The sequence below is a fragment of the Myiozetetes cayanensis genome, unplaced genomic scaffold, assembly GCF_022539395.1.
Source record: "Myiozetetes cayanensis isolate MyiCay16 unplaced genomic scaffold, myiCay2020 scf19, whole genome shotgun sequence".
NCBI lineage: Eukaryota > Metazoa > Chordata > Aves > Passeriformes > Tyrannidae > Myiozetetes > Myiozetetes cayanensis.
In genome coordinates this window covers 980,349-997,657 of record NW_026087400.1, presented here as the reverse complement: position 1 = coordinate 997,657, position 17,309 = coordinate 980,349, and positions in this window count along the sequence as shown.

Sequence of the window (17,309 nt, the reverse complement as noted above, 5' to 3'; positions counted from 1 at the left end):
GGAGCAATCTCTGCCTTGCGGGTTCTTCAGCAACTTCTTTTTTTAAAAAGAAATTAGTCTTGAAAGATAAGGTCCTCCCCACTTCTCTTTTCTCACCTCCTACTCCACAAAACCTTGTTATCAGTAAAACCCTTCCTGATTTCCAGGATAACTCTCCTAGAAGGTATGGAGGAGTCAGTCACTTTGGCTAAACTCTGACTCATCTTTCCCACACATTCCTGAGCTGAATTGGTCTCAGCATGGTCCCTTTCTTTCTTTTTTATTTTCCCCTCCTGGAATTATTGACAAAGACTTGGAGAATCAATTCTAATGAGCTCTACTACCCTGCTGTACAGACCTGCTGCATTATGTGTGCTTAGCAGAGAACTGAACTTCAGACAGGTACCCAAAATGAACATGAACTTCATCAGCTGGATTTTGACTACCATGTATTACTACACTGGTAAAGGCGCGGCGCTATCACCGCCGAGACCCGGGTTCGATTCCCGGTCAGGGCCACTCCCGGGCAGGTGGGGCTCGTTAGCCCTTAAAGGCAACCCACCTACGTCCTAAGGACCTCGCTGCCACTGTCCAAGCTCGCTTGGCCCCGGCAGATGAACCTTAGGATTAAAGGGTGGGCTCAGTTCCGCGCACACTGTGTCTCACCTAAAAAATCCAATGCGCAGGCTGGAAGGTGTAAAGACCTTCCCCGGATCTTCGCTCTCGAAGACTGGCCATTATTATTATTACTTATTATTATTATTATTATTATTACTACACTGATTTTCATGAGTTATTGCTTATTTTCATCTGTGCAATCAAGACTAAAATCAAATCTGTGTCTTCTGATGTCCAGAGAACAGTGGCATGAGAACTGGTCTCATTAGCACTCATGGGAGATGCTGGTGCAGCCTGGGAAGAGAACGTGCAGCTTCTGACTTCTTAAAATTTAATGACACAGTTTATAGGGCTTTGATCCTCTAAGTTATCTTTACTTACAAGCAGACTCATGAAAGTCAATGGGACCTATTTAGAATATAGAAAGTTAAACAGAGGAGTCAGTCTGTGCAAGATCTATAGCAGCAAAACCAATATTGCCGTGTACAAATGCCATAACATTTTCTAAAAATTAATAAACGAACAGATTGCCTCCTTCTCACCAAATATCGAAGGCAGTTGGATTCTCTGTGGCTGTTACAAGTGTCCTTCACGGGCTGGGGGCAGCTTTCAGCAGTGGAGTTGAATACATATTATTTTGTGCATTGAGCTGCTCTATTCATCTCTCCTGGTGACTCCATTTCTCTTTAAAATTCTTGAGGACGGTTCAATAATCCTATAGAATTACTGTAGCTGTCAATGAAGTGCCTCTGGCCATTTTCATAGGTTTTAGCCATAGTTTATCAGCAATTCATTTGAGTGAAAACGAGGCAGGAATGGGAATGGAAGGAATACTCCTGCCAGCAGGAGTTCCCTTGTGGGCAGCTCTTTGTTGTGTGTGAAGTCCACTGCCCAGTGTAGAAGACAAACACACCAGCTCTGCCTCTTTGGGTGTCTCTGTGGCCCTGCTTGTTCCAGCCCTGTCCTTGCTTGCCCTGGAGCCTGCTGGGACACAGAGCTCAGCTCTTCCCCACGAGAGGGAAGAGGCACGTGGCCTTTGCTCAGTGCACCTGCAGAAAGAAAGAGAGGCTTTTCCTGATCCAGGCAAGGCAGATGGCTGGCCACACTTGGAGGAAAACAAAAATTATAACAATAATTTCTAAATAAATATATTTATAAAAATAGTCTGTAATTATTCTGCTCCTGTGCTCAAGACTTGGCATGGAGCTACAAAGTTAGTTTTAAGCACAGGACATTGCAGTGGGTCGGTCTGGAGTTTGCAGAGTTGCTAATGAAGACACCTGGATACAGCCAGAGAAGATCTGCCCTCCTGGCCCTCACCACACGAGCCAAGGGAAGTCCCTCTGAGTCCCAGGAGTCACATCTCTGCCCTACAACAGGGTGGAGAACGGGGACATCTGAGTCGTGGCCTTCACACAGCTTGGAGCTCTGCTCTGACAGCCCAACTCCAAAGCACAGTGAGCAGTAAATCACAGCTATTTCCCATTAAAATATTTTGCAAAGTTAAAAAAAAAAGTAATTTTTACTTTTTCCATTCTTTTGGAAGAAGCTTTCCAGTTACTTAAAAACAAACAAACCCCAAAGCAGAAAACATCCAGCTTCTGGCTATTTCCAGTGTTTTCAAATTATTCTATCAGTTTGGGGATTAATTTTTGATGTTGTTGAAAACCAAAATGTTTAGTTATTTGCTTTTTTTTTTTTTTTTTTTAAATAGTTTCAGCAAAACACATTGAAAAGATTTGGCTTCATCTGAGTGTGGGTTGAGAACATTTAAAAATTCTCAAGTATTTTGCAGGCAGAGAAATCCCTTTCTGCCCAGCTCGGCCATCTGCCTGCCATAGTAATGCTCATTTTTCTGCTTATTTTACCCCCTTCTTCCCTCTGATATTTGCACTAGTTCTAAGTATCTCTGGACAGGGACTTTACTGTCCTTTACAATTGTTCAGCACTCTCTATTTAGGGTATTACTTTCATGTAGATGAGAAGTAATTATAATGGATCTGAAAATGTATATTTAAGTCTAAAGGCTATTTAAGACTCCCCATTCAATTTCATAGAATAATTAGCAGGCAAATCTATAGGGAGCTCTAATTTTCAGTCTTTTCTGAGGTTAATTTCTTCAGGGTTCAGTCACAGTGCTAAGTGTATTTTCTAGAAGCTTCTAGAAACATTTTTCTTGGTCATCCCTCAGGACATGAGATCGCATTGGCCTTGATTCTTTGGCTTGTTGAAGCTGAATGCAAAAACCCATGGAAAAACTTGGCTTAAAATGTTCAGCAATTCCATTTAGACATTCAGGTTTTACACAGAGTACTCAAGCCTAGAAATACAAGTTTTTCTCCCGAAGGAAAATGGAGTTTTTTAGCAGGACTTCCTGAGTGCTGCAGGTGGGGATGTGACGGGGACAATCACCACTGTGGCACCTCTTTGATGCTTCTCCTGGCCCTTGCTGAAAAGCAGGAAGCAGTGAAGTGCCTGAAAACATAATTAACATGGGTAGAATTATATCAGTACTTTAACACATCTACAATGTTTCAACTATGCCAAGCAATAAAACCTTCCAGAGCCTTTTAATTGCCTTTGTGTTAAGGATGGGACAGGTTGTACCCCAGCAGTTCCAGGCTGAAGCTCCACATGGCACACAAGGGTGGTGAGGGTAGCCCAGCTCTCCAAGACCACAAAGCTGTGGAACTGGGAGCAAGCTCCATCAGCTTCAGCTCACTCATAATCATTTACTAGGTAAGTGAAATTAAAAAATCTACAGCTTTTTAAAAATAATAGAACATTCTCTACTTCTCCCCAGTAGCTCTTGGGCACATTACCCAATTTCAGCCCATGTGTCAGTGCCTTCAAAGATATTGAGTGCTTATAAGTCACAGGAAAATAGGTGCCTGTGTTCAGGAAAATGATTGAGGAAAACGATTTTTGCTCCCACTGAACCTGCTGTGTGAGCTCATCCCTGTGAGGCATCAGTAAATCCAGTCCCTCAGTCCCGAGCTGTGTCCAAGGGCTGTGCTGGGTGTGCTGCTCACAGGACTCTGCTGCTGGAAGTGATTCACCCCCTTCAGGCACTCCTACACACACAGACACTTTCCCTGCTCTTACCACAAACACTGCTCTGCAGGATGATTTCCTGCAGCTGCCCAGATACCCTCATGATCTCTCCTTTCTCGGTGTCCTCTTTATCTCTGGGTAACAGGCATCACCTCTTCCTTCCATCCTCCCCTGCTCTGATTTTATGCCATCCAGCTCTTCCTAATTCCCAATCCCCTTCATTAAACAGTGGCACTAAGGTGATCGACTGTGCCTACGCTTCCTTTCTTGTAGTCACATATAACTTTTGCCAACAAATGTCCCTAAAATCCTATCTCTGTTGCTTAAACGCTATCTCAACATTATACACCATTTCCTGATCCATTTTTAATTCCACTTAGAGCCCAGTTTTGCAACTTTGCCCCTGTGCATGTAATTTTTTTCAGAAGGCCTTTGGAGTATCTCTCTTTAGGGTCTGTTGATTTGAAAATCACCTTCTTATCAACAGCAAGATACAAGTGAAAAATTATGTCAGATCTCTACTTCTGCTTGAATGATTTACAGAACATTCCTCCTACCAGTTCATTCTTTTTCCACACTTTTTATCCTCTGGAAGAAGTGGGGCAGAGAGCAAAGGTGTGAGCTGGTTCATGGCTGAACCTCCCCAAAGTGTAGAGGTGTGTGTAAGTCTGCCAGAGACACAGGGGTTAAATTGGTTATAGGGATCTCTGGTTTATTTTTCCCTAGAGCTTGGGTAATGTTTCCTCTTATTTTGTTTCCCCTCATGTTTTCATCCTGCAGTTTGAGGTAAAATCATCCTGAAGTCTCCCACGCCCTCCCAGTCATCTTTGCTCGCTTCATCTCAGCTCTTCTGAACTCTCATTACTCACAAACCCCCTTCCACCTTCTCTAGTGTCTCTCACCTCTTTTGCACAAGTCTGACCTTCTGCCCCCCTGGCTTTCACTCCTCACCAGGCTTCAGCTAAGTCTGATGTTGAAATGCCCTCTGTGTGCAGATGCTGTGAGTTCCCCTGTCCAGGCTGTCACAGTTCTTGTGCTGTTGCAGGAAAACAACCGATCCTGTTCCTACCACAAATCACTGTGGGACCATTTAGGGCAACTCAGCCTCCTTATCCGAGATCAGATCAAGGCTAGACCTAAAAATCCTGGGCCAAGGCTCTGGGGACCCTGGATCCAAGTTTGTATTATATGAGTACAGCATTAAACAGATGCCCATTTTTATTCCACCACTTGCATCTCCAACACACACAACCTCAGTCATACTCAACAACTTCTCAACACCCAGTAGCAAGATCTGCAGTAAGAGCCATAATATGCCCCAGGAAGAGACCAGGAGAAAGGCAGAGCTCTCACTGATATCTTCTGAATAGTCAATTTTTAGGTTAAATGGCCAAACCAGGCAGTCCTGAGGAGGTGACAGCTGCCCATGCTGCAGGAGAAGGAAAGGACTGCATGTGGTACCTTTCTGGATCTCAAAGAAAATCCCATCTTGACTCCAAAAATAGAGAATGGATTAATCTTACATATAAAAAGCTTGTGTGTTTGAAGTGAGATACACAAAAAGAGGGAAACTGGGGATTTTTTCCTAATATGCATTTATTGCATAGGAAGTGCTCTCGAGAATTTCAGAAAGGGACTCTCAAGAGAAGCTGGGCCTGTAACATTCCAAGCAACGGGGTGCAAATACATGTTTCTCCTTGCAGCCTCTCTCCAAGGACATCCTGTTTGCTCTGTCATGAAGCTGACTTGCTTTCTGCTCCCTCTGCTCTGGGATGCTCAGGGCTGCTCATCTCCCCATGCAGCTCTCTCGTCCATGTTCCCGGGAGCTCCTGGCACATGGCTCCTCGTTATCTCCTGCCAAACTAGTGATTTCCCTGCAGTGGTGTTGCCATTGCAACCCCCCTTCAGTCCCTGCAGCGGCTGTGAGAGCTGTGTGATCAGCACTGCAGTGTTGGGAGGGTGGCTGTGCCTCTGCAGGCTGGGCTGGGCTTGGCAGACGTGCAGGTTGGGAGCCTGGGTGGGTGCGGATTTCTGCCTGGGTAATTAATCCATCCCTAGAAGCGTTATCTGAGGCTTGGGTGTCAGAGCAGATTTTGTTGAATTTTAATATTTCCTGTACCTTACACATCTCAGTCTTGCCCAGTGATGGTTTCCTCTGTTCTCTGGAGCGATACCACCTTCCACTGGCTGGCAAGTTGTGGCTCTGTGAACACGTTCAATCTCTCACCCCATTCCAGAGCATTTCCAGCCCTCCAGCCAAGTGTTTGTAATCTTGTCACCCCGTGTGGTTTGATCTTCCAACACCCAGCAAGGGTGAATAAACTCGCTCCTCATTAAGGGAAAATGGCACCTGACACACCCAGAGGAACAAGGCAGTGAGTAACACACACATCACAGGCACATTTAAAGTGGTCTCAGACTCTGGGGATCGTGGGTCCTGCTAAACCATTTCCAGCCCAACAACCCACCCTGTACACAAGTTATCAGAGCGAGGTGGGAGCGGTGAGGGAAGGGAAGACACCAGGCCACACATAATTCATGTGCAACTCTGAGGGACGTGGCCATTTACCACAGCTGTCAATGCAGATGGAATTAGCAGGGTGAAAGTAGGGGCCTGAACTTTCCAAGTACAAAAATGCCATTTGTACCACTGTTTAGGAAAAGGAGAGGAAAAAAAAACCAAACCATTAAACTGCAGCGGTTACCCTTTCTTGGCAGGAATGGGAGAACTTTGTCACAGCACAACTTTGTGAATCCCCTGAGGGAGTTATTGCTCGTGCACAAACAGCCATGAGGTGATCCCAGCTTCTCTGGCAAAGTCACCACTTTCTGTAGACTCTGCTCTGTAAAAATAAACTCAATGGAGTAGTTCTTTCCCTTTGGATTTTTCTCACTCAGGAAACACCTATGCCCAAATCCTCAGCTGGTGTAAATCTGCAAAGCTCCTACGACTTCAGTGAGGCGATGCCAAGTTCCTCCATCAGAGAATGTGACCTGTTACTTTGGCTGAGCCTGTAAATCACCAATTCTATGTTTTTGGACCAATTGTTAGGCAGCTAATCCTGCAGTTTGCACATGTGGACAGCCTGAGCACTCCCATGTGAGTTTTTTGCTGTGCAAAACTGTAGCCAACACAAAGTGAGTGGGCAAGCACCTAGGTGTGTAATCCAAAGCATGAAAACGTGGAGGCTGAGTTTAGCTTTTCCCTAAATGCAGCCCTTTAAATCCTCGCAATCTCCTCGCACACAGAACCCACACACAGAGTCCCTCAAAACCCACACCCACAAAAACAGCTGTAAGAGGAGAAAAGACAATGGGGTGCATTGTGGAGGCACAGTCAGTCACATCTCCCCCTCCTCTCCCAGCCTGAGCCAGCACAGGCTGGGAGTCACTCAGGGAAAACACCCCCCACAGGAACCACTCGGATAACCCCACTCCCCCAAATCCTGTAGGAGCTGTGTGGTTTCAGTGTGGCACTTCCTTGCTGCTGGCTCCTCCACTCTGCCATTTCAAACTGAACTTTTAAAGGAAAAAGGAAATTTATTTTTTCAACCTCATTGCATTCTCCCAGGGAGAGAAAAGTAATTTTTACAGGTAGAGACTGAACTTAAGCCTGAGAACTGTCAAAAGTGGAAGATGATGTGCAGACACCTGCTGGTGAGGTCAGTGGAGGCTCTGCTGTACCCAGCCCCGAAGAGGAGAAAAGAAGGTTCCTAGCCAGGGGCCTAAGAACCTAAACCAGTATGTTCTTCAGTAAGGAAAAATAGTGCAAGGTTTTTAACTTAATTGTTTGACTCATTCCTGAAAATAACTGTCCAAACTACTTAGAATGATCAGCCCAGTGTGTCCAGCAAAGCCATCCCTGACTGACTCCACATGCAAGTGCTTCCCTGAGCAGCTGCCCAGTGTGGAGAGGCTGCCCCGTGGAGTTACTCACAGTGCTTTATTTAATGATGCAAAGGAGCAGGAGCCATGGAACAAATACCTGGGGATCAGGTGTGCCCCCTGAACACCTCTGAACTGCTCCTGGGATCAGGACTCCCTGCTGACAGGTACCAGTCACCATCTGATGAATCAAGAGCAACTTTTCTTCTGTTATTTCCATTTTCTTCTTCCAAGCAGCCTGGGGTCATGACATGTCCAGGACTTGGAGCCTGTTTGTGAACACAGTGCTGGGACTACAAAGTCCTGCCTTTTGTGACTGGAAGAGCAAAAGGAGGAAAAAAGGTGGCTTTCCCTCCAACCCCACATTAAGGGACATCCCTCTTGGTGTCACTTCTGCCACCAGGAAGGGCACAGGAGCAGTGAGTGAGCTCTGAGCCCTTTGCAATCCATCAGCTCATGGGCAGGCAGAAGATTTGCTGAGACCAAGCAGGAGGATGGGATGAGACAGGGCTCTGGCACGCTGGTGATCCCAGCAAACACAGCTACACTGAGAAGGAAACAAAGCTGTGGCCCCATGGGCTGTGCCACGGGCTCCCCACAACCCTCCTGATCCTGGGACCTGGGTGAGTGAAAGTCCTTCCTTGTTCCCTGCAGCAAGAACAGCTCAGCTGGGGTGTCTGGAAAACACAGACCTGCACACCAGTGCTCTGCTCCCAAGTACATCGCACAGGCACTTAATTAGTTTTGTAATTCCTGAGGATTTATGAGCCTCCATCTTCACTAATTTGCCTCAATACAACATCAGACGGTGTTTGAGCACGTCCAGGAAGTATTAACACGGGGCTCAGTGCTTCTAAAAATATGACGCCTGTCAGAGAGGGTTAAATTTAAAGTAAATTTGGGATTGGCTTTTTTTTTTTCCTTGTTTTATTTTTGCCAGAAGCAGCACCCTTGAAGAGTCCAGTAACCTGTCTGCATCTTCAGAAAATTGCAGGTGTTTAAGTGGGCTGTGCTAAAGGCAGACTGAGATAATAGGTGTTTTCTACCCCTCCAGGTCCTTCTGCTGCCTCTGTGACTCCTCCTCACCTCATCCACGGGGGCTGCTGGCAGATGCTCTGCTTTGCAGGAGTGGGTTCTCCCCAGTCTGTCAGGCAGGTCCAGGCTGAGCTGAGGCTGGTGATGATGTGCTGGGATGGTTTGCTGGGGCTGACTGTGCAGCTGCAGCTCAGGACCATCCTTTCCATGCACTCACCATCACCACAAACCCCATTCTGGCCTGTCCCAAAGTGCAGTGGCTTCTTATCTCTCTTGCCTCGGTGGTTTCTGATATACCACGATTAACTCCCTGCTAATCTGCTATTTCTGGGCAAACCCACTGCAAATGCAGGCAATGGAACAGAAATGCTCCTTGCAGTTTGAAGTCTACTCTGCCAAAATAAAAAGGGTGAAAAGATCATGCCTTCCTTCTTAGGTGGGTTACCCTCAATTCTTCTACATTCCTTTCTCCCTGCCAGCCAGAGAATATTTTTTGCCAATGCTCTCCCTCCCTTTTAAAAGATCTAGAGGCACAATACATCAGTTTATCTGTTTTTCTCTTTCTCTCCATTTTGTGCCCTGCTACATTTCTTTAATGTGTCCTTAAACACTGAATTTCATCTTTAAAACTGTGTTCTAAAGTCAGGATAGAGCAAGGATGTCAGTCAGAGCCTGTCAGGTTGGCAAAGACTCTCAGTGACCTCGGTGAGCCCTGCTGAGCCATTAACACCTCCTGGTCCTGCACTGCCCTGGCCAAAAGAGGATTCAGTGGAGGGAAGGCTGGGAAGGTTACAGGGAAAGAAGAAGGGCTGCAGAGTCTTGAGGGAAGGGAAGCTCCCTTCTGGGACACCCCAAACAGCCGCTCAGCAAAAGTATTAATGACCTGCAAAAAGAATAAAAGGGATGGGCAAAGCAAAACAGGAGGACCTGCCTGAATTCCCAGTCGGGTTTTGCACACACCAGTGATGATGATTCACTGTCTGGTTTTCACTTTGTTCCCTTCCTTCAGCACTCGGCAGTTTCCTAACTCTGGTAGGGTTCTGCCTGTCCTTTCACTTTATGTGACCTTTCTGCTTTTTTTTCCTCTGGTTACTTTATTAGCAATGACCCAAACTCCAGAGAACTTGACCCACACTTTCTCTCTGTATATTTATTTTAATTTCATTGACTTATGATAGAAATCATTTGAGTGCTTTAAAAGCATAAATGAGAAAAGTATTATTACAATTTTGTCAGATCTTACCTCACCATTAATAGGGCATTAACATTGGAAAATTGATTTTAAAAAATCCGATTGGAAAGACAGATGTAGCAAAATGAAACCAGCTTCCTTTACTCCTTTCCTGGTTTTGCTGACATCTTCCCAAATTAAAGCTGTCACCAGGTATGTCTATTAAACTAGAGGCAGGTCTTACAGGGGTGCTGCTCCCTGGGCAAACCATTCCTGCTGACCCCCCCTTCCTCTGCTGTGACCTGGGGCTCCCCAGAGCTGCCCTGGCACCAGGGCTACGAGGGGGTCAGGATCTGATCCTTTGAGCCAGAGATGACAAAAGTGCGTGTCTGATAACCCTGGCAGGGAAAAGCAGAGGCAGGATAAGACCTGCACACATTTCTTAGGCTATTTTTCACCCTTTATGACTCCAAACTGAGCCACAAGGCAGACAGGGGAGAGGGCAGGGTGGCTGCTGCATCTGCTGCTGCCTCCAGCAAAGGAGGCCAGAGCAGATTGTCCCTGCAGAAATCACTTCTGGACTGTCAAAGACCTGCAGCAAACTTCCTGATAAGTGACATTTTTCCTGTAATGATTTAGTTTTAGTCAGAAACAAAACATTACCTTGTGTTCTGCCACAAAGCAGGAGGGGAGTTGCTCCTCTTGTCTCGCTTGCTGGGAATTTCTTTTGTTTTTAAACTTAGAACAGCAGCATCTTCTTTACAAAACTCTACCTAGTGAGCTGAAGTTCACTAATTTGAGCCCCAGACTTTCAAGCTGAATATTTTAACCATCTCTTTATGGATACAGTGCTGGGTGTCCTGACCTGCAGCAGGAGGGTTCTCATGCACATCTGGACAGTTCCACATCTCCCACCACAGACCTGTGCTGGGCAGGTCCTGTGAGCCCCTTCTGCTCTGCTCAGGTCCAGGTAATCTCTGTGTTCCTCCTGCACATTTCAGAGGAGCTGCCTCAGGAGGGCACCCACTGGGAAGTGTTTGCTGTTGTGCCCCCTCGACACCCAGAAACAAGCCCTGACTCACAGAGATCAGTGCTCAGCCTCAAAGGGATGGTTTTAATGGGACTTTCTGTCTAAATGGGGAATAAAACTTCATTTTCTTCTCATCTCAGCCTCTGTTCCCTTCAGCTCTCAGCAGGCAATTGCTTGGGATACTTGTTACTCTCAGTAATTTATTTCAGGACCCCCTTATTTTTATTTTATGCATGGCCTAACACAAGTGTCTCCCAGTTTCAAAGGAGGAAAATTAATTTGTTTTCTCTGGATAGCAAAGTGCCATCAGGTTGAGCTCTAGATGGTATTCACCTGGGCAGTGGCCTGGGCTTGCAGTTCTGCAGGGCTTCTTCAGGAATAAGCCTCAGTGAATAATTTATTTTTCAGTTTGGCTGCTGGGAGTCAAGGGGAAATTCAGTTTAATTCAAACTCAATCTCCCTCCTTCCCTGCACACACGTGTATGTTCTTGCTGTGCTTAGCCAGGCTGCACAATGGGTGGTTTTGCTGCTATAAGCCATATTGCCTGGGATTTTTCTTGTGAGTTTTTAATTTTATGTCCTCAGTGCTGAGCTTGAAGGCATCAGTGACTCTGAGCCAGTGTGGGGGGCACAACAGAGGAGAACTGCTTTCTGCACCCTGCTCAGATGCCCCACAAATGTAAGATCAGGGGGACAAAAAGGTTGCTTGGGCTGCTATTTCCTACCCACCTGTTCCTGCAGGCAGACCCGAGGCCAGGGGAGCTGCTGGAGGTGTGAGATCTGTGCATGGCACAGGGAGGTGCCCACCTGAAGGGGACAGGAAAGTTCTTCGAGTTCCCTGCAAAGAGGAATCAGGAGTCTCAGAGCCCACCACAGTGTTTCACTTCCTCTGAAGATGGGAACTGGGAGGAAATTACTGGCACTGACCTGTTCTGTCACTGGGAGCTGAACCTGGTATTTGACCCTGTTTTGGAAGGTGAGGAAGGATCTGTCTGACTGCACATGTTTTGTGCCAGAGCTCCAGTGAGAGGGTGGAAAATCATGTGCATCTTGCTCCACAGTGCTCCTCTGCTCCCACAGCGTGCCTGTACCAGCAGTGCTGGGAAAGCTCAGCACTGCCAAACCCTCCTGTCCCACAGTACAGCTGAAACTCTCCAGGGCTCTGCCCAGTTCAGCCTCTCCAGAGGGATTTCACCAGGGAAAGCAATGAAGGTTTGGTCGTGCACTTTGGAGGCAGAAGATACCAAAATGAGGTATTCAGTTTTTCCTTTATGGCAAATTTTAATTCAAAGGTACTTTCAGTCTAAACTCTTCTGTTTCAGGCAATGGACTGGAAAACAAAGTTAAGCTGAACTAAAGCTTCCCCAGCTGGGTTAGCTGAGCACTGAACTCCTCTCGGGTAAAACAGGGCTACACATGTCACTGAACCAGTAGGACAGTATTGTGAAATGCTACCACAGCAGCCTTGCTAAGGAATGGTTCTCAAAAACAGAGGGACTGATTTCTCCTTCCTTTGTGAAGTTATTTACAGCTAAAGTGCCTGGTCTGGGTTACTCAGGGTCACAGAGTGTCTGAATACCAGACAGGTGAGATACACACGTATTATCTCCAAATTTCTTTCACCATGCCTTCCATATAAGGGATATTTTCACTACAAACCCTAACCTCTCCTTGCATCAGGTTGGGGGAATTCACCATTCTGTGAGTCAAAGCCCAGGTGAGCACCAGAAGAGATCACCCAGGGAGGGTGTGGATTTGTGTCCCCAGATGCTTTTGAGAGCAGGTCAGACAAACAGGAGCACCAAAACTAGAGCTGACCCTGTCTTTGGGAACTGAGGTGGACTACAGGACTTCTCCAGGTCCCTTCCAGACTATTTTACACAGCTCCAAGCCTGGAATTACAGCAGGAAGGGGAACTCGGCCCTTTGAACGTTGAGTTCCTCCATGAGTTGTGAATTTAACACATGACATCACGTACTCAGCAAAGCACCTGAACACTGAGGATGGTGCCACGAAGCAGGCTTTTCTCTGGAATACAGCAATGCCAGTTTGCAGCTTCAGTGAAGTTCTGCTGAGGACACAGCAGCATCACCAGGGCTCAGAAGCAGCCTGCAAAGAGGTTGGGTGATATCCACTCCTGTCAACAACAGCCTGCAGGGGCCCTGCTCCACCTTCGGGGTTACAGTCCCACCAAGAAGCTTTTTTTTCTCTTTTCCCCAAACCCAGGGAGATTTGTTCCCCTCCTGTTAGCACCTGGAAGGTGCACATCAGTGTTCACCCTCGGGCTGACATTAAGCTCATTGACTCATCAGGAGTGATCAGGAGGGACTCACCTTGCCTGCCCCCTCGGGAACCTCACCCAGGTGTGTCTGCATTGTCATTAACTCCTGTCTGATGGAGTGCAAAGCCCTCACCTGACCTGCAGAGAGGAAAGGGAAGAGAGCAGGACCAGCTGCATGGCTGGCCCCTGTTCCATGGCCAGGGGTGTAGGGGCTGCACAGGGGGTCTCAAGGGCACTCATGTCCCATTGCTTCTCCTGGTGAATTGGACCTGATTCTCCGTGACTTCTGGAGAGTGACAAAGTGACAAAGCCACCGCCTGACCTGGCTCCAGTAGCCAAGGTGGTTTTTTTGTACACTCACATCTGATTTGCAGTTTTGTTTTTTTCAGTTTTAGCCAAAAAACTATTTGAGCAGAAAGCTACCTTCATTTTTATCCTTGGTAATACTGCTTAGCTTTTATCCAATACTTTTTACTGGCAGAGCTGAAAATGATTTACCAAGAGGGTCAGTATTTCCTCCCCGTGCCTCTGGGAAAACTGGGACACAAAATAATGTAGCATAAGTTGTATTATGGGTTCATATTTCTAAAAAAAAAAAAAAAAAAAGGACCAGAAATAGTGTTTTTCTTTTGATTGCACACACACTGGCAATAATGGCACATGCAAAGTTATCTTCCTAAAAAAATATGATTTCTTGTCATCAATAGCACCGTAAAAGCCGCTCTTTGGAAGATAATGCTCCATAAATCTGAACCACTCACTCCTGCATCTACATTTTCTTTATCTCTGAAAAGTTTTGAGGTAGTGGGGAAATAAAGCCTATAAACTGAATTTTAACCTCAATAAATGTGGTTCAATCAATAGAAAGCATACAGTCAACAGTAGAAAGAAGTCCTGACAGGGCACACCAGAGGCTGAGGGGGCTCCTGCAGACCCTGTGGAGCTGCAGAGGGTGCAGGATGAGTCAGGAGGAGGCAGAGCTGCTGAACAGAGCAGCCCCCACTTCCCTGCACTGTGCTAATTAATCAGGCATAAAAAGCTCATCAAGGAGCAGTCCAGCAAAGAGCACCAGAGTGAAACAAGGTTATCCTGAAGGTTAAAGGCACGAGGATCACCTGTCTGTTACTCAGAAGTAAGAACAATATCATTTTTTTTCTCTTGGCCTTAGTCTCTTGTGGTTCTACCATAAATTTTCAGGCCTGGGATAATGACTTATTAAACGTGATAATGCCCCCAGCCTGAGGGGGTGCTGGCATCAGACAGGAGCAGAAGGAACAGAGGCCACAGTGGAAGCAGTGCTGGAGAAATGCCACTGCTTGCAGCCCTGAGTTGTTGGAGAGCTGACTGGTCTGCAAAGCTGTGCTCTGGTACCTCTGCTGCTGACGATGTTTGCCCAAACCCAAGTGTGGTTTCTTGGGAAAAGGGAAGAGGACTCTGAGCACACACTGTCCAGTGGCATCAGTCAGGGCATGAAGTGGCCACCAAAACAAAACCAGAATACAAACAGGCAGAAGGAAGAGGGGAGACAGAGAATAGGGGTGAGGGAGGAAGTGCTAACCAAAGGAAATACAAACCCTATTGGAAGTGCATGGCATTAGAAAGGTGACTTGGCTCTACTGAGACACAGGAATGTGGAATGGCATTGACATGAAGAGCTCAGAAGTGTTACAGGAAGGCTGAAGTACCAGGACTTTCATATTCTGTTCAATCTCTATGTGAAGTAAAATACTTGAACAGCACTGAGCTTTTCTATTGACTACAGGCAGCTTTGGAAGAGGTGTCCTTCCATCTCATTCTTCTGCTCCTGACTGGACTTCTCTTGATCAGCAGTGGATACCCAGGTTAAGCCAGGTAGGAGCTTTGCAATGGAGGAGAGATCATTGGCCATAAAGACTCTTATCCTTTGGCTACTGGAGAAATGAAGCTAAACTAAAGCATGCAGGGTTTATTGAAGAAGCATGGTGTTTTTTCCAAGCTTTATGTTCTTATCTTCTTGAAGAAGGCTTTTTTTTTTTTTTTTTTATGCCAGTACATCACAGATGTTTCACCTTTAGATGTTGAGCAGCAGTGATCTCTGGCACATTCCTCTCTGCCTCCTATGAGTCTCTCCAGAGTATCCAAGGGAATCAAATGCTGCTCCACCTTGGGCCAAAGGCTATGCCTACACCTAACCAAGATAGACTACCCCAAGGACAGCCTGAAGCCAAGCACCTCATGCTGGTGTTTCTTTAAAGGCATCCAGAACTCAGCCCAGGCTCTGTGAGCTGGCAAATCCCAGGTGGATTTGCTCCTTGCAGGAGGGGCCCAAGGTCACTGTGTCTGCCCTGCACTGGTCGTGTGAGAGGCTGCAAGGCTCAGCATGGAGTCCCAGGGCTCAAGAGCTGAGGGTACAGCCAGGATCACTCATCTCCAGGTGTCCACAGGATCACCCACAGGTAGCCCTGAGGATGCTTCCACAGGAAGGGAGCATTGCCTCAGGTGCCATGGGGAGTTTGCATTCCCAGAGCAGAGGAGCTGCAGGCAGTGGATCCTTACTGGAGGAGTTGGAAAGTCTTGAGTAGGGCATTGAAATCTCCTTCTAAATTAGATGCAAGAATGAATTTCAACAAGTGCATCTGAGAAAGGGCATCAGCTCCAAAGGCAGAAAAAACCTGCAGTGAAGTAAAAGATCCTGTACATTGAACAGAAAGATTTCATCCCCAAAAACTGGCTGTACAAACAATATTCAAAAAGATGTTGATGTACTTGGGAAATGCCCGTTAGGTACCAAACATACATCTACATACTAAGGCATCACTGGCAGGAGGAAGGAGAAGAGTGTCTTTGAGAAAAAAAAGAACCTTGAAGGCACAACAACTGTTCCAGCATCAAAGCTGCAACAAAGAAAGAAGTGCCAAGGTACAGTTTTGATCCTGTGCCCTTGTCTTGATATTAAAATGATGGTGACTGAAGGTAGTGAAGCTGTGGATGCACAGCTGATAAGCAACTCCATGGTAGCTAACCTGCAGGCTCAGCCCAGAGGCTGTAAGACCCAGTCAGCAAAAAAGTGATCAGCTGTGCACAGAATTTGTCAAAGTGTTAACTGTTCTTTTTTGCTATTAATAATAGCACTGACAGATTATTATTTTGCAATCACAATCTCTGATCTTTAAAGAGTAAAGTTTCTTTCCTTTTAAAGCTGTTAAATATTGTCTTGCTTTAAAGGCATCACAGGTCACTGGCTTTTCTGGCTCTTTTGATACTCGATATAAGCAGTTTTATTTTCTCTGAACACAGTAGACCTTTCCCTCTGGACCCAAAGCAAAACCTTGGAAAGAAGGGAAATGTGTATTCCTTCCTTGCCAAATGACTGGCTGAATTGCTCTTTGTTTTTCCTCCGTGGCCATTGTTTCTCTGTCATTAACTCTCTGCTTGGCAACGTCCGGCTTTGAAGCTGCCTTTGCACAGCGGACTGCAGACCTCATGGAGCAGAGGGTGAACTGGAGGTGCACTATCCTAATGGAGACACTGAGGATGATGGGTGGTCTGTCAGGACACAGTCTGCCAAAACACGTGCTGTGCTCCAGGAGGGACTGGCAGTGTGAGTGGCATGGGGAGAGGGAGGAGGGACAGAACCAGGGAAGTCACAGTCTTACCAAGCAGCAAAGTGTCACAAATTGCTGCTTTCAAAAAACACCCTGCACTAAAGCATTTCCAAGGAGAAAAAGGCAGGTAAACTCAGATTCTGCAAGTCAAATAAATTAATTTAAGGAATGGAGTCAGTGAACAGGGAGGAAAAATCCCGTTTTAAGCACGTTTCAAACGCCACAGGTACAAACTGCAGTTTGCTTGAATTAAACCAAATCCATATTACTACATGGTATTTAAGCAGGGTGAAATATTGTAATGCAAGTGTCTGGGGTCCATTTCTCCTGCAGGAAGCAGCAGGTCCCTTACAGCTAATGCTTGGTGGGAATGTAAATTAAAGTGTCAAAAGTGGGCAGACCAAGAAGCACTGCAGGTTTGCAGGTAAAAGACAAAAATTTGAAATGCTGAAATGATGGTTATTGGTGGCCTATGTTCCTTGTATTAGTGGAGTCACAAGTTAGGTCTGAGATGGACCAAATCATCTTCTGGTGTCATAATCCTCTGACTGCAGAGGAAGCCTTGAGGAAGTAAGGTATTATTTTAGACACATGAAGCTGGGTAGGGTGAATCCACACCAGAGGGGCTGTTGTCTTCACTTGAGGTAAATCTGTTCAGAGCTTTGATTTTTA